The sequence below is a fragment of the Sinocyclocheilus grahami genome, unplaced genomic scaffold, assembly GCF_001515645.1.
Source record: "Sinocyclocheilus grahami isolate Dianchi unplaced genomic scaffold, SAMN03320097.WGS_v1.1 scaffold646.1, whole genome shotgun sequence".
In the NCBI taxonomy this organism is placed as follows: Eukaryota; Metazoa; Chordata; class Actinopteri; order Cypriniformes; family Cyprinidae; genus Sinocyclocheilus; species Sinocyclocheilus grahami.
Window position 1 is genome coordinate 1,022,364 of NW_015505825.1, and position 18,748 is coordinate 1,041,111.

Here is an 18,748-nt window from a genome sequence, read left to right on the forward strand (position 1 = left end):
ACGGTATTGTTTTTGCACAAACAGTACTACAGCAATGTCTCCTCTGCTATTAATCACGGTCAACACTTTAACACTGGCCCCTTATACAAATTCAGTTTCGGTTCAGTTTAGAAAATTTGAGAGAACAAGATGAGTTTGTTCTCTCAGGAATGTTTCCAGGTCATGCAGGGACTATTACAAGCATTGTTTTAGTTTCTTATCATAAGACAAAAGTGCGTTGCATTCAGTATTAAATTAAAACGTATTATTATCATTATTATGCATGCACTTTCTGTCCTGTCACTGCTTATACTGATGAGCCATGGTAACAATTTCTGCTCTGTATTTAAGTAGTGGTGCAGTTGTAATAGAATGTCTTCCTGTCCTGTTTCTGCAGTCTCACCTTGACATAAAAATAAGCGAACGCCGTTGTTTTAAAGGTGTCAGTATCATTTAAAGCTGTATTGAAAATGGAAACATGATGATGATACATTCACACTTACCACAATGTAAAAACTGAAACGCAGCATTCTCCTCTCTAACTGTACGTGGCATTTCCTAAAGTATGCATTCTAATCAGGACCAAACAGACAGCCCGTTCTCTGTGTTCAATATTTTTTTCTCTAAATAACTGCCTGCTTCTCTTCTGCTGCAATTTTAAATCTGTTTGGCTCCCATGAAGAGGAGTATTATTTCTGCGGAAGAGACACAGCCGTGCTAATGAGCGTGGTAATAAACATCATTATATGTTAAGTGTCATTCTGGTGTTCACAGCAGGGAATGTAAGAAATCTCTGTAATAATCTGCTTTTGCGTTTCACAGTCAAAGTGACAGAAGACGCTGTCGCTTTAATGCCGCGCAATCATTAGCGCGTCAGATTCTTTTGGTGCCGGTGAAGGAAAACAGTAATGAAGATACATTAACTAGGACTAATTTGGTTGTTCTTCAGTTCAAGTCACAGCCACGCTGATATTTGGTTTTATTCGCACTGCTGTCTCAACAGAAGTAGTGTGCCGCTTGAACAAAAGGGCTAGAGTATGTTAAGTGCTTTTGAAATTGTGAGCTTTCCAGGCAGCGGAACCATGCCTGATGAAAGGGTGTGAAATACAATGTGGAAATCGATTTCACAATCTCCTCATTCACTGCGCCAGCGGAGAGGCGCTATGTCAGTGCTACACGGTGCATGTCTGTACATTTAACACACTCAACAATGAAGGACTTAGCAATTTATGCTACCGTTGTTAAGCTTGACAAATTAATGCAGGTTTGAGTTCCGATGAGAGGTAGACGGGTAGGAAATTTCAATTGGTCTGAAATTGACTGGGTTGCTGATATAATGTAGTACCACTACCGTTGCATTTCTGAAGACAACTCTTGGATTTTTGAGGCCTTGGACGGCAAAAACCGAAGGCTTAAACATTCCCAGCTGAAAACAAAAATACATGGGGTGGCATCTTAGATTGTACGCAAGGCTTAATTAGCATGCTAAGCGCTGCTAATGGCAAGTGAGGAGTAAAGCCCTGAGCTCCTCTCAGAGTGATTGACATCTGAAGCGCACTTGTCAAGACGTGTGATGTATTTGTGTTTACGCATCATGTTATTGTTGTTATGAGTTGGCATGGCTTTTTCCTCAGTGCATGTGTCCGTTGAATATAAATGGCAGCTCAATGTCTGCTGATGACAAAAGGCCCACAGAATAGGAAGCGATGGGACAGGCAGACAGAGCGCGAGCTGGTTTCTAGAGCCCTGTCTGTACCATCTGTGGGGAAAACAGGATGCAAGCACAATGAAATTAAAAGCCTTTCGCTTTCTGATTAATGGCAGTGATACACGTCAAGCCATTTAAGCATATTTAATACGACTATAGCAGAATGCAGCTGTTCTTGAAAATGGCTGGGAGACAGGGAGACGAGGGCAGAGAGAACGAAGCAGGCGTGGAAAGCAAAAGAAAAAGGGCATGCAGCATCTCGCAGCCTCTGTAATTCCTCCCAAGGGGTAATAGGTTTCAAAAACAAAAATGCCTTCCACATCTGAAATCATAACAGCAGACATCCCTAAGTTTTCGGTGCTTTTAATCTTCCTTTGGCGGGCATTCCGTGCTTTCAAGTGACGTGCCTGACAGTCGCTTGTTGTCTCAAGTAAAACAGATAAATAGATACCTAAATGAAGGAGGATGAGCCTGGGAGTTAATTAAAGGAGGTCTTACTGGAACTGTGAAACGAAAATCACAACAGCACCGTCCTGCTCATCGCCATAGGTGGCAAGTTTGCTTCTGAGACTCGGGCCAAGAAAAATAAACAGCGAAACAAGCGGAAGGCCGTTCACAACATCCCTAGATACCTATTATGTGAGGGGAGGAACAAATTATGCCCTGGCAAATTGCTAATGATGAGCCAGTGATGTCTTGTTAAGTGACATTGTTTGGCCTCAGATCCTTTTGTGTCGGCCTCGTGTTCCTCGCCTAACGAGAGACAAGGAAGACCGAAGTGATGCGTTTGGTCCTCCTCTTTTTTTTCAGTTTTTGTTTTGCACAGTTAACTCATGTCTGCATCTTCGCTCGCCTCTGTCACTTGGCATCGGCAGGCCTGATTTGGCAGAGAAGAGCATGCTAGAGTGGGGCTGCGCAGCGGGAGGGAGCCCTTTGATGGGGACCCCCTGGGAGCCTGACGCCAAGGCAGCAGTAGGATCACAGATGTGGCAGCTTTCATGTAACAGTTAACTTTTTCCTAATTAAAGTCGCCCAGCTAATTACAGGCGGTTCTATCTGATCATTGGGAAACAGGATAAGGTATAGTCGCACAGGCGAGGACAGCTCACATCAAAGATGTGCGGCAAGAGCGGCGACTGTAGCAGATGGGGGTGAAACGGCGGCTCTTGTCAGGGATTTGGGCTCACCTGGACGTAGGAGTGCATCAGTCACCCAACACGGCGAGGCCCATCTCATTTGCAACAGTTCCTTCCCTGAATGCTGAGCTGTAATTATGAAAGAAGAGTCGAGAAAAAATGACCAAAGAAAAAAATCCCGTAATTAGCAAGGCAACTCCAAGCACAAGAAATGGAAATTAGTCACAGTGTTATAAATTAGCCTGTGCATACATTACGTGAAATGAACACCCTCGGGGCCACGAATTAGCGCTTTTGGCTGTGCACCCTCATGTATCTAAATAAAACATTCCGTCCTTGGTTATTATGGGCTAACAAAGAGACATCTCTTACACAGTCATTCTCTACAAATTGGCCACACACACACATCATTTAGGAGGGCTATATATGCTACAGGGAGTGTGGGCTGTCTGATGGAGGAGGGAGGAACGCCACTCATGTATTAGCATCAGGTAACAATCGCATTACATTTATAGGGGCTATTGCGTTTTCTACCAAAATCACTGCACAACTACAGCTAAACTTCAATATTCAGAAAAGTCCATCAAAATCATACTGGGTTCTGTTAACAACAGCAAACAGCTAACAAATTAAAAGACACAACGTGAAGTGCATTTTGTCACCTGGCTTCGCTGTCCATTTGGATGCGGAGGAGGGAGACGAGAAAGAGGCTAGGGGGTTTAAAAAAAAGGCAGGCAGGCGCTGGAACCGTGTTTTGATGAGTCTTATCTAGAGCGATTATTCATACTTGTCCTTCTGCTTGAATTAAAGCAAGAGTGCTGGAGCCTGTTAAAGCCAAATACTTGAATGGCTAGTGAACTCTCACCTTCGCGCGCATCCATTTAGCTTGCAAATGAAAGCCAAGTACAGTCAGCGAGAGCCATAATGGGCCTTTCTTCTTGCAGAGTGCGGTCATTACATACTAATTTCTTCTGGAAGCTCTTCAGGAATTGAAACACTTGGCTGTGGTGGCCCAGCCTCGTGCTGAAACGCACAGGCCAACAATGACAGCACACAAGGTGTTTGTTTAAGGCCTACTCATGGCAGCTGACCACAATCAGACTCAGCTGAAGAGGGCTGATTGCAGCTTGATGCAGCACTGTGTTCACTGAGAGACAAATCCTGAATATCGTATTGGACGCACAATACAGTCATCAGTATACAGCATAATCAAGTGCATTCCTAGTCCTAAAATCTTTATTCTAGTCATTTTTAAGTCATTTTTATCCCACAACACTGACTACCCAAACATTTTTCTCTCTATGCTTATATGTACTGTATAATGTATGGATATTTTATATACACTTGAAATATTTCACTGTAGTGGTGGACCATGCTACTATGGTTATACTGTATATATTGCACAATAAATGTGGCCTTATTCTGCATTGCTTTAGCAATAATTACATAAATTAAGTTATGCAACACGGAAGCAAGACAATGTGCAACTTGCGATGTATTAGCTGCTACAGGAAAATAACATGAAGTATAACAGTAAGCGCAGTAAATAGTAAAACTATTTGTGCTACAAACCAGTGCAGTTGTACCTGCTCGTACATTAAAAATAAAGCAGAAAAATAGAAACACTTATTAAATCTTTAGGTGTAACCAGAATTTATTTATTTATTTATTTGAGAATAAAAAAGGGTGTATTTTAATATCAGATATTATTAGCCTAACAGAAGACAGAGACAAATAAATCATATTAACAACATGCCATTACCACTTTGCCCTAAAGATACAGTTGCTGATGTAAACACATGTATGGATGAATCCATGTGTAAGTGTTGTGATTTGCAGACCAGCATGTGGCTTACTTGACAGGTCTCAGATGATGCATTTTTGGTTTACATTGACCTTCGGAAAGCGAAGATTTAGAAAGAGCACCAGACTGCTATCCATGCATCACCTTCTTTTAGAGAGGTTGCTGATTTGATTATGCAATTAGGCAGGTGGCTGATTAAAAGCTTATCTAATAGATATCATGATTAGCCCAGTTCAAAGCCGTTTATAGTCCAGCCATTCAGGATCTGCTTAATTCTGTACGTTCTAATAACTCTGCAATTTATTCCACAGCAATTCCATAATCAACAATCAAAGTTTGTTTTTTGTGTGGTTACTATTGTGACTATAAAATGCAATAAGGGTAATAGTGTTGTCTTTAATTACTAAATGATTCAAGCAGTTGCCATCAGTTTGCTATCTTTATCTCACCCCTTCAAAAGTGTCATCAGTGTATCCTGTACTTGAAATGCTTTTCTAGGAACTCAACAAAGACGACGCGACCTGTCTGTCTGCCTGCCTGCCACACCGTGATTAAGACATCACAGTAATCCGTGTTTGCATTGCTGTCTGCATGCGAGTTTGTGTGTGTTTGTGTTTGTGTGTCGTGCCCCAGTGCTAAACCCACAGAATTAGGTTCCTTTTTGACACCACCGGGAATTGCATTAACTATATTCCCAATGGAGATATGGCAACACTTCCGAATAGCTCCAAAATACCCCAAACAAATGTGACCCTGGACCACAAAAGCAGTCTTAAGTCGCTGGGGTATATTTGTAGCAATAGCCAAAAATACATTGAATGGGTCAAAATTATTGATTTTTCTTTTATGCCAAAAATCATTAGGATATTATGTAAAGATCATGTTCCATGAAGATATTTTGTAAATTTCCTACTGTAAATATATCAAAACAAAATTTTTGATTTGTAATATGCATTGCTAAGAACTTCATTTGTACAACTTTAAAGGCGATTTTCTTAATATTTAGATTTTTTTTGCTCCCTCAGATTCCAGATTTTCAAATAGTTGTATCTCGGCCAAATAGTGTCCTACATACATTAATACATCAATGGAAAGCTTATGTATTCAGCTTTCAGATGATGTATAAATCTCAATTTCGAAAAATTGACCCTTATGACTGGTTTTGTGGTCCAGGGTCACAAATGGAAAAATGAAGAAAAAAAAATCATCATGTAACAAAGTGATTTCTGCAGAAAACATTAGTTAGGTGAAAATCCCCGACTCCAATTTCCTCTTAGCCGCGCTCTCTTTTGCTGTGACTGATTTCATCCACTAGAAAATCCTCTTCCTGCTCTCCTGCTCTGCTTCTTTACCTCTCACCAAACTCTCGTTCTTTCTAGCATTCTCACTTTCCCTCCCTCTCCCTCTCCTCTCCTCCCTTCCCTTTCTTCCCCTCTCTCTATCTCTCCCTGTCTCTGTCTCTCCATTGCTTGCTCAGAGAAGCAGCCCATGTTTACTTGCCCTTATCCAGCAGCCTAATCCCTGCAGCAGAGAAAGACTCCACTAAATAGGTGCTGGAGAAAAAAAGAGGCGAGGGGGGACAGGCAGAGCCATTAAAGGAGAGTTTATCAGAGTCGCTCAATCTGTTATCACTCCTGTCCCTCTGTCTCCCCCACCAGCCTGCCTCCCCCCACTGTCATAGAGCCACTGATTACAGCCTGCCGTGCAGCTCGCTTTTGGGTGTGCGAGTGTATGTGTGTGGCTCCTGTCCCCCGCGTGAGAGCAAGTGTGAGAAAGAAAGACAATTTTCTCTCAAAGCTTCGAGTGAGTCTGTATTTGTATGGCTTTGGACGAACCAGATGGGGAGAAACTCCTTAATGCTGTTTGTTTATTCTTGTGGCAGGGTTTTAGCCTTTATTATTATTATTATTATTATACTTATTTATTATTTCTGGCTGTGCACGTGCGTGTGAAAGAAAAGATGCTTGTCCCATGGTAATAAGTGTTTGTTATTGCGTAGCTTCCATATTTTTTAGCTGGGTCATGCTGGCAAGAGGACCTATTGTTTTGGAACTAGATTTGTTCGATAAGAAAACAGAAAAAAAGTCACAAATTGATGCTTATTTCATAATTTACTGTAAACAAATATTGAAAATTCTGATCAGTGGCACTCACCATGGTCTTCTAACTGTGATACAGCTGCACAATTAATCGAAAATAAAACCGAAAACGTGATATGGCTTAGTGCAATTATCAAAACACAAAGGCTGTGCGTAGCTTCCATATTTTTTAGCTGGGTCATGCTGGCAAGAGGACCTATTGTTTTGGAACTAGATTTGTTCGATAAGAAAACAGAAAAAAAGTCACTAATTGATGCTTATTTCATAATTTACTGTAAACAAATATTGAAAATTCTGATCAGTGGCACTCACCATGGTCTTCTAACTGTGATACAGCTGCACAATTAATCGAAAATAAAACCGAAAACGTGATATGGCTTAGTGCAATTATCAAAACACAAAGGCTGCAATTTAATTAAATAAATATATGCACTGCATGTTTTATAGCATGGCACGGACTCTTTGTGAACGCAAAATGCTCCAAACATCTTCCCATACTTGTAATGAGAAGCACTTATCAACAAAAAAGAATCTTTAAGGGCTCCCTGCTGTTTTCCATTAAAATACATTTGGGTGGTTTAATGTTTGAAAACTAAGATGGCCATAAATATTAGTATTCAATACAATATTATCATATTATTTTTCTTAAATACTCATTTTAAGTGAAATATTACAATAAAAATATTATTATATACATATAATACATACAACATAATATTGTAATATTTAGTTCTTTTTTTTAGTTCAGCTTATAATTTTATTTAGTAATGATAATAATAATGATAACAATTATTATTAGTTTCTGGCTGAGTATGTGTGTGACAGGGAATATGCTAAAAATTCAACACTTTAACATTTGAAAATGAAGAAATAAATACAGCCATAGATTATAGTATTGTCATTTCACTGTTGTATTGTAGAATAAATTATTATATTACGTTTCCCATATATATATATATATATATATATATATATACACATCATGCACACACACACACACTATTGTAATATTTATTTTTTTGTTTACTTTATATTTTTATTAAGCAAATTATTATTATTATTATTATTATTATTATAGCCAATTTGATATACAGTCACAAACTTGTGGCCAAATTATGTAGTCCTACAAACAAACTTAACAAACCTTATTTTATTTATGTGTTTGTTTATTTATTTATTTATTTATTTGTTTGTGTATGTATACATTTTATTTGTTTATTTATCCTTTTTTTTTGGAAAGGGGATCAAGGGGATTTTGCAATAACAAATTGTATCAGGCAAATAACTTTTTTCCCCAGCAAATACAGCTGTGCTGAAGTGTTTCAACCACTAAACCTAATGTACAGAGTAGTTAGCTCCAGCTGTCATATTGACAGAGGCTACACAGGGATAAGCACACACACACACACACACACACTATTGTAATATTTATTTTTTTGTTTACTTTATATTTTTATTAAGCAAATTATTATTATTATTATTATTATAGCCAATTTGATATACAGTCACAAACTTGTGGCCAAATTATGTAGTCCTACAAACAAACTTAACAAACCTTATTTTATTTATGTGTTTGTTTATTTATTTATTTATTTATTTGTTTGTGTATGTATACATTTTATTTGTTTATTTATCCTTTTTTTTTGGAAAGGGGATCAAGGGGATTTTGCAATAACAAATTGTATCAGGCAAATAACTTTTTTCCCCAGCAAATACAGCTGTGCTGAAGTGTTTCAACCACTAAACCTAATGTACAGAGTAGTTAGCTCCAGCTGTCATATTGACAGAGGCTACACAGGGATAAGAAGCCCTGCGCCTGCGAGGGGACACACCAGGCCTGACCTCAGCCCTTTACTAAGACAAGCTAGTCATTTCCCCTGGAGCTTAATAATCTCTGGAGATAACCACTCACAAGGCCATCTGAGCAGCATCCAGTTTCAGTTTTCTCACTTGAGCTCGACCTTATCATCAATATGGCTATTGATTGTACACAAACACACATTACCTGCACAAACTGTGTACAACAGTGCAATGCTCAAGCTACAGGGGTTTGTCCAGTCATCCAATGTTTAGATATTTAACAGAGAATAAAAAACATTTAGTACAAGTAGTAGATACTAGGTATATACAGGTAAGTATACAGTATATAAAGTAAATATATATATAGGTTTTGCTTATGTAATGTATAGATAATATATAGAGTCATCATGTGTCTTGTACTATAATAAAATATGTTATTATATGGCTATTTAATAATTAAAAAATGACAATAAAAAGTTGATTCCACTATGTTATTAAAAGAGAAGAAAGACAGTCCACTGAGTTCACTGGGCACAGCCGTGTAGAGAAATGTTTGCTTGGGACAACGGTCAATTAGACAGTGCAGTGATTATTATACAATAATATGGAGAATGCTGCGATTGACAAGTCAGCAGGAAGTATTACAGAAAGGTGTGTAGTAAAAAGTATTTCCAACTAATATTCACTCAAACGCCTACAATGTTTTTTACAGAGAGCTGTGTTTACATGCAGGGCAACAGAGTAATGCCCCAGCCCCTAGCAGCGGTGCGCTGTGTTGCTAGCCCTGCAAACGGGACCACACCATTTAGACCCTAATGGTTGGTAATGTAAGCGCCGTGTTTACCGAGCAGTGGGTCTCCAGCACACAGGCTGTGACAAATTATGAAAGGCGGGCCTGCGTAACCAGGCTGAATTTCATTAAACTTTAACTGGCCTTATCTGCGGCGCGACAGAGGATAACATAATAAACGCTGACAGGTATCTAAAGATGTGTGTTTGGACTAGGGAGAGGGAACAGCGGGAGAGATGCTGGCAGCTTTGTCATCGAAGAAGGGACATATGTTGTGGGCTATAAAACCGTAAAGCAGATGCTGGTGTTTTTTGTGTGTGTGTGGTCATGTATAGGCTGAGATTTTGCCCTTACTAAACAGAATGCAGCATTTAATTTATTCTGAACAAAAATCATGTCTCTTGATGATTGAGGTGTGTTTCTGTTGTGTTCTGTATTTGTAGTTTGTCTTAATTGTATATCTTTTAATTACAGGTTTTCACTTATTTAATTGTAGTTAATTGTAATTTATTAATTGTTTTAAAGTGTAATTGTGGCACATAGCTTTTAATACACCACTCCAAATTCCAAGTTAAAAAAATTGACAAATATATATTTACAGGAAAACACACACACACACACACACACACACAAAATACTACTCTTTCTAATCAAAATGAACTACCATTTAATTGTAGTTCATTGTCATTTATTAATTGTTTTAAAGTGTAATTGTGGCACATAGCTTTTAATACACCACTCCAAATTCCAAGTTAAAAAATTGACAAATATATATTTACAGGAAATCACACACACACAAAATACTACTCTTTCTAGTATTTGTAGTTAATTGTAATTTATTAATTGTTTTAAAGTGTAATTGTGGCACATAGCTTTTAATACACCCCTCCAAATTCCAAGTTAAAAAATTGACAAATATATATTTACAGGAAATCACACACACACAAAATACTACTCTTTCTAATCAAAATGAACTATCATATAATTGTAGTTAATTGTAATTTATTAATTGTTTTAAAGTGTAATTGGGGCACATAGCTTTTAATACACCCCTCCAAATTCCAAGTTAAAAAATTGACAAATATATATTTACAGGAAAACACACACACACACACACACACAAAATACAACTCTTTCTAATCAAAATGAACTACCATTTAATTGTAGTTAATTGTAATTTATTAATTGTTTTAAAGTGTAATTGTGGCACATAGCTTTTAATACACCACTCCAAATTCCAAGTTAAAAAATTGACAAATATATATTAACAGAAAAACACACACACACACACACACACACACACACAAAATACTACTCTTTCTAACCCCCCCCACACACACTCTAAATTATGGCACTCTAAAATATCAGCATCACCATTAAATAATCACCCATTTGAATATTTGTACCAATTCTAAAACTTGATCCTTTTTCATAAGATCAATTTTTTGCTTTTGAATTATGCATTATGCAACGAGGTATAACAGTAGTAATTGTTGCGGTAACATTCTGTAATTTACATTGAACATTACTGGATTGTATCTGATTATATTATATATGAAGACAATAAACATATATATAATTACAAATTTCATAGAGGTTTTTGTCTTGTATCTATGAGACACTATATGGTTTAAATAAAAAATAATATAGTCCAAAAATTACTGTTCATAAGCATGTTCAGAACAATTCTATTTTTGGTCCTTTGACAATTATTCTCAAATTAGTATTCATTATTTTAAATATTTTCACTTAATGGTGCATCTGTGTCACTTGCAGCATTAAATAGTCTTTATTTGAAACCCTGACTCTCAAACATTTCAGCACGTTTTGGAGGCTGAATGCAAGTAACAGCACTGCATTATACTAGTTATAAGGCTGAATTTCTGCTAAATTTCTCGGTTGGCTCAACATCTTCTTTTAGTCCTATTGTATTGCTGTGTATTCTTGAAGAAAAAGAAATCTGATTGCCAACAAACACGTGACTAACCAAAGCTTGACAAATCTCTGAAGAGAGTCTGAGCAAGAGAAAAGGACAAAAGGGGGACATTAAATAAATAAAATAAGTACAAATTTGATTGATTTCTAAGAACCTTGTTCATCAAGGACATTTTGAGAGGACTGAGATTTGGAATATGGGGTAAAAAGAGGCAGTTCATGTAACAAAGACCAGATAAAGTACAGCTTTGTTAGGAACTGAAAAGATATACATGTGTTTCATATTGCATGTTGAGATAAAGAAAGACTAAATCAGGCTGCTATAGGAAACCCAATTTTGTGTTACTGTTGAAGATAAAACATTTGATTTTGCCAGCATTCATATAGCTGTTGAATGACTGTATTTTTCTTTAACTTTTGAATTGGACCTACGTCTTTTAACCCAGAATTTTGTGAGCGGTGTCAGACCTCAGAATAAGTGTGAGCTGCATTATCTTGCATATCGTTAGATATGCCTTCCTGTCTTGTTTGAGTTTAGACACCACAAAACGACCTTAAGATACTCATTTTCATTCATAAATAAAATCCACAGAAACACATTGAATTTCTATAGGGTAATCATTTTATAAAATGTTTTTACGTAACTTTGACATTAAATGCAAGAATGATTTGTAAACTATTTCTATTATGTGCTTTAGAATAATTTAAAGAAATATTTCTTGAAAGAATTGTCCCTTCTCAACTTAATTTTTTGTTTATTTTTTTCCAAACCGTTTGGTACATAAATCACTAAAGGACTGCATCTATTGTTCCGTTGTTTGTCTGTTATTCTCTTGTGATAAAAGCAAAGACTTATCCACAGCAACATCTAAGAGTGTCGTCTTCTAGATGAGAGGACACGCAGGGGGTGCAAGACCCTTGAGCCAAACCCAAACGCCACACGAACACCACACACAAACACTCTTGTGCCACCACTCAAGTGTCCCTGGGCTGATCCAGTGGGTTGTGTGGCTTTTCCATTTGAACAGGCCTCTAAGCTCTTCCACAAACAGTCCGAAAGAGGTCCTCTGCACCAGGATTATTTGCCTTCGTCCATCACATATTCCGTTCATTGTGACACTCGAGAGCAGAAAGGGTCTGCGCTCACATTTTAATAGTTGAGTACAGAATAGAAATGTGCAAAAATAACCGCAGCGGAATATGCCTCGGATTCCACAGCCTTCCTGGCCTGTTGTCATGGTGTGTTTACGCGAGAAAAGGCGATGTAATCAATAATGCACAGCCTTGAAAATGCCTCCAAACAGATGGTCCATTGAGAATGGAATGCCGTCGCCTTTGTGCCTGAAAACCTTTGCATTAGCAGGCTTTAATATAGCGAATGCCTGCAAATTCTTCTCCATCTTAGCTCTAAGCAAGCTCGCAGATGATCGAGTCTGCTTCATCAATACCACCTCACTGTCTCTCACCTGTCTCTTTCTCTCAATTACCCGTACTGAAAGAGCAGAGAACACATCATCTTAACTCTCAGAAGAGAAGCTGCATTTCCCGCACAATTGACTGGAACTCATACGATGAGCCTGCCAGAGACACAGAGCAAACAGCCTAGCTACCGTTTTGCTAAACGGCTTGTTAAAGTGTTTTTTTTCCCTTCTACATGGAATCATTTCTTTGGCCGTTCCTCGTTTCTTTTTTTAGTGAGCTCTGGCTACTCCAAGAGGCACAGCGATGCACCATAACAGAGTGAATTCATGCTCTCTAGACACCTGCTCAGCTCTGGAGAAGCACAAGATATTGACCTTCAATTCAGCCAGCATTCAAAAGCGATGAAAGGAGATAAGAGCTCTAATCGTCCCTCCGTCTCAGACTCCTCTTTATTGACTAACTGACACATACTTATTCCGGCTCTGCTGCCAGTGACTGCGGTTTCGTAGCCTTGCAGATACCTTGCACTAACGGTGGGCTAATATGAAAATTGCCAGTAAAGTCGTACAAATGAATTGGATATTGAGTAATGCATCAGATCTTCTCTGCAGACGGTGAAGCTGCTTGACACATTTCTTTTTTTCTTGTTCTCACTCTCATTTACAGCGCAGTGTCTCGCATGATTAGGTCTCTTTTTTTCCCTCCTACTATCTAAAGGAAATACTAGTTAAAAGCATGACGTGTAGAGGAAAAAAATGTGGAAATCAGAGCCTACCACACTGAAAAACATGCCGATGATTCAGGTAGCGTGTCTTGACCCTAGAATATGGCCCCAGAGTTTCACCCGTGGTTTAGAAGCTTAAAATACTTGAGTGGTATAGTCTAAAAAGCAGGACGACAGTGCCCATTCATTCTGCTACAGAAAGCCAACGGGGGTAGATGACTAGACTAATGGCATCGCTCCCTGTCCACACACACACACACACACACACACCTACAAACCATAACACATGCCAGCTCAAGCCGCATTTTACAGCCCCCCCCTCCCACATGCCAGCCAAGGCCGCATTTTACAGCCCCCCCCCTCCCGTCATTTTCGTATTTATATTTACATGCATATGAGTGTTCCCATCCATGAGAATGCAGGCAGTGATATTTGAATTCCTGTCAGAATCCCTAAATACCCAGCCTGGGCAGATACAGTGGTATATTTATTTGACTGACATTGTCTAAATTGAAGTTTGACACTCTTCACCACTCTAACCTTTATGCAAATGCAAAATCATCCAAATGTGATGGACAGAATTCAATTAACTGAGATGACAGAGAATAATCTAGTGAACTGAATACATCAGCCAGCTGAAAGGTAACACAATCATCATGCTGAGGTACGGGGGTGGAGGGCTGTTCTGAGAGAGAGAGAGAGAGAGAGAGAGGGAGGGGGCTAAGGATGTAGATATAGCCCATTTCCCCTGTCTTATCTAATGGCGCAAGCTCTATTTCGCCAAAGCGAAGTCTTCAGTCCAGTAAACTCTTGATCTCAAATGAGAGGTCTGCAACACTGTTGCTAAGCAATTAGGAGCCTTTATTGAGCAGCTGATTCCTGGTGCTCAGTGTCCATCAGTGCGATTTCGCCTCACCTAATAGACTTCCATACTGATGAACAGAATAGCCCTGTACTCAAAGAAAATGGCTCAGGAGCTGGGCTTCAAATGAAAGCACAGTAAGCATGCTCCTTTCTTTAAACACAGCCTGCCCAAAACAACTGTTGCTTTCTACATTTTTTTCTTTCTTTCTAATATACAGTCCTAAAGGATGAGAGCTTCCATTACAGACAAAAAAAAAGAAGTAAAATTAGAAATTTAAGAAAATTAAATGCTTCTTAAAAAAACGATACATATTTTGATTATTATTTCTTATTCTTTGTATTTAAAAAATAAGGTTTGATTATTGTTTTATTTAGAAATGACTGTCACGTTTGATTTAACATGAAAACAAAATCATACACTGCAATGTGTGTGCACATGAACAAAACCTAACCGTCTCAATGCTGTCTCTCAGTCCTCAGTGTTTAATGTGTCAGATACAGAACATACTTGTGGCCAGGTGGGGGCACCCTTAACCAATTTTTGAAACACTTGCACTTGCAAGTGCTGGAATACCAGGGTCTAAACAAATAATATATTTACAGGTGGGAATAGTTAGAATGACTGAAATTATTTAACACTCTCAGAAAAAAAAGGTACAGAAGCTGTCACTGGGGTGGTACCTCTTCAAAAGGCACACCTTTGTACCTAAAGAGTCCATATTGGTACCTTAAAGGTACAAATTAGCACGTAAAGTGTACCTTTTGAAAAGGTACCACCCCAGTGACAGCTTCTGTACCTTTTTTTCTGAGAGTGAATGATAAACAAATAACAAACACTTCAATTTCAAATTAAAGTATTAGTTGCATGTATGGAATTCCTATATTTTTTTGATTATTCTAATGATTTAATAATTATATATATATTAATAAAAGAAAATGTTTTAGTAGTAGCCACCATTTTATATTATTCAATTTTTTTTATATATATTTCATGTTCTATAGCTTCTATATATTAAATGTTAATTTTCTAAAGAAATTTTACTCCCATGACTTAGGAGGCCTGTTTTAAAGTGGTGTATATCTATTCAGTAAAATTCTGGTCTCAGACATAAAAGCTAAATAATACTGGTTTTGCTTTTCAATAACAACCTTAAAAAGAGAATAACAGAGAGCTAAACATTCTCAGGACTACTTTGCCTCCAACAACGGAAACACTAGATGGCTCTGTTGTGAAACATGAAGTGCAGATGGACGATTTTTTTCGTTTGTATCTTTTCTTTATCCTTTTCTACTGTTTGCATAGTTTTACTTGAATGTCTCTAAGATACAATAACATTTTGATTAACATTTCAGAGATACTCAGCAGACCATTTATAGTATTTCGATAAGAGCATAACAGACATACATGCATATGAGTGTTCCCATCCATGAGAATGCAGGCAGTGATATTTGAATTCCTGTCAGAATCCCTAAATACCCAGCCTGGGCAGATACAGTGGTATATTTATTTGACTGACATTGTCTAAATTGAAGTTTGACACTCTTCACCACTCTAACCTTTATGCAAATGCAAAATCATCCAAATGTGATGGACAGAATTCAATTAACTGAGATGACAGAGAATAATCTAGTGAACTGAATACATCAGCCAGCTGAAAGGTAACACAATCATCATGCTGAGGTACGGGGGTGGAGGGCTGTTCTGAGAGAGAGAGAGAGAGAGAGAGAGGGAGGGGGCTAAGGATGTAGATATAGCCCATTTCCCCTGTCTTATCTAATGGCGCAAGCTCTATTTCGCCAAAGCGAAGTCTTCAGTCCAGTAAACTCTTGATCTCAAATGAGAGGTCTGCAACACTGTTGCTAAGCAATTAGGAGCCTTTATTGAGCAGCTGATTCCTGGTGCTCAGTGTCCATCAGTGCGATTTCGCCTCACCTAATAGACTTCCATACTGATGAACAGAATAGCCCTGTACTCAAAGAAAATGGCTCAGGAGCTGGGCTTCAAATGAAAGCACAGTAAGCATGCTCCTTTCTTTAAACACAGCCTGCCCAAAACAACTGTTGCTTTCTACATTTTTTTCTTTCTTTCTAATATACAGTCCTAAAGGATGAGAGCTTCCATTACAGACAAAAAAAAAGAAGTAAAATTAGAAATTTAAGAAAATTAAATGCTTCTTAAAAAAACGATACATATTTTGATTATTATTTCTTATTCTTTGTATTTAAAAAATAAGGTTTGATTATTGTTTTATTTAGAAATGACTGTCACGTTTGATTTAACATGAAAACAAAATCATACACTGCAATGTGTGTGCACATGAACAAAACCTAACCGTCTCAATGCTGTCTCTCAGTCCTCAGTGTTTAATGTGTCAGATACAGAACATACTTGTGGCCAGGTGGGGGCACCCTTAACCAATTTTTGAAACACTTGCACTTGCAAGTGCTGGAATACCAGGGTCTAAACAAATAATATATTTACAGGTGGGAATAGTTAGAATGACTGAAATTATTTAACACTCTCAGAAAAAAAAGGTACAGAAGCTGTCACTGGGGTGGTACCTCTTCAAAAGGCACACCTTTGTACCTAAAGAGTCCATATTGGTACCTTAAAGGTACAAATTAGCACGTAAAGTGTACCTTTTGAAAAGGTACCACCCCAGTGACAGCTTCTGTACCTTTTTTTCTGAGAGTGAATGATAAACAAATAACAAACACTTCAATTTCAAATTAAAGTATTAGTTGCATGTATGGAATTCCTATATTTTTTTGATTATTCTAATGATTTAATAATTATATATATATTAATAAAAGAAAATGTTTTAGTAGTAGCCACCATTTTATATTATTCAATTTTTTTTATATATATTTCATGTTCTATAGCTTCTATATATTAAATGTTAATTTTCTAAAGAAATTTTACTCCCATGACTTAGGAGGCCTGTTTTAAAGTGGTGTATATCTATTCAGTAAAATTCTGGTCTCAGACATAAAAGCTAAATAATACTGGTTTTGCTTTTCAATAACAACCTTAAAAAGAGAATAACAGAGAGCTAAACATTCTCAGGACTACTTTGCCTCCAACAACGGAAACACTAGATGGCTCTGTTGTGAAACATGAAGTGCAGATGGACGATTTTTTTCGTTTGTATCTTTTCTTTATCCTTTTCTACTGTTTGCATAGTTTTACTTGAATGTCTCTAAGACACAATAACATTTTGATTAACATTTCAGAGATACTCAGCAGACCATTTATAGCATTTCGATAAGAGCATAACAGACATGCCAGTTATTTTACCCACTGATATGGCTTGGGCACAGATGCTGTTTTCTGTAGCTTTTTGAATTCTGTCAGTTCAGAAAAAAAAACGAGGTGGAGTGGTCCTTAAGCATTTCTCTTCACACAGAAAGATGTCATTTCACAGGCAAGAAATTAAACACATTCTTTTTACATGTAACATTCACACCCTCTCATTGGTCCATCAGCAAACTAGCTTTATAAATTATACTAATTAAATATGCTCTTTTCTTTAAACAGATTTTTAAAAAATCTTTCTATGAGCGAGCAAGGAGAGGGGTAAAGTCAAATTGTATCCATTAACGATAGTCAAGCGATTCTCCAGCATATCTGTTACATACAATGTAACTTCCATTAGCCCTCCAACTGGCTACAGTACACACCATTTAATTAAATATAGCCTTTCAAAGAAACGTACTGCAAGCAATTTAGAGAGTAGCACATTTGAAGCTTGCATGAGGTTACTAGTGCTTTTAACCACTAGTATGAGTGCATAGACTGTTAATTAACATATTTAGAATTAAGTGGATTTGCTATGCACTAATCAGTCTCTAATTGACTAAGAACTGTACCCTTTCAAACACTGGACAGCAATCACAGCAGCAAGAGCCAGAATATTACATAATCACTAATTATGTTTCAGATAGTAAATAAATACAAAGACAAAGCTGATGGATTACGCAAAGCTCATCAATATGACTGGTTAATGACTACTCAGAGCAGTCATCAGACTTGTGCAAGCGAGGGAAAATACCAGCTATTTTGCCTCCAGATTGTGTGATTGCTGATTGTGTCAGGTACAAGGCAGAGCGTTACTAACAGGGCAAGACATCGGCTAACATTCTCATACATGAGGTGGATCAACTTTTGGAATATATGTAATTTCTTCATAGACAGTAAACAGAAAATTTGAAAAAAAAAATATTATTTTCCATTCTTGTATTATTCATTTATATGCATTTATTTTGTATAATGTTTCTTACATTTCCAAGAATATGCAATTGACCTGACTCTCTCTATTTAACTGTCTCTGACATTAGTTTAGGGTTGAAAATACCATGTCTTACGTAGCTGCTGACACAGCCTTGAACCTTCTGAGCTGAGAAAAATCGCCCACATGGATGACTGGCTCCTCTCAGACCTGTGTGGACGGGCATAGCAGCCCTTCCTGCAGGACCTGAAAAAAAGA

At 37.6% G+C, this 18,748-nt stretch overlaps 1 long non-coding RNA gene across 2 annotated transcripts; it reads right to left on the reverse strand.

The window, feature by feature from the left end:
• Window positions 1–1,650: 1,650 nt before the first annotated feature.
• LOC107558476 (uncharacterized) lies at window positions 1,651–3,850 on the reverse strand. 2 transcript variants are annotated; one of them, XR_001605479.1, is made up of 3 exons: window positions 3,689–3,850; window positions 2,875–2,952; window positions 1,651–1,738 (listed from the first exon to the last, which is right to left on the reverse strand). It is a non-coding gene; the product is annotated as an uncharacterized lncRNA (long non-coding RNA). The 2 variants fall into 2 exon arrangements; XR_001605480.1 differs by lacking the exon at window positions 3,689–3,850 and adding an exon at window positions 3,076–3,122.
• Between the last annotated feature and the right edge of the window lie 14,898 nt (window positions 3,851–18,748).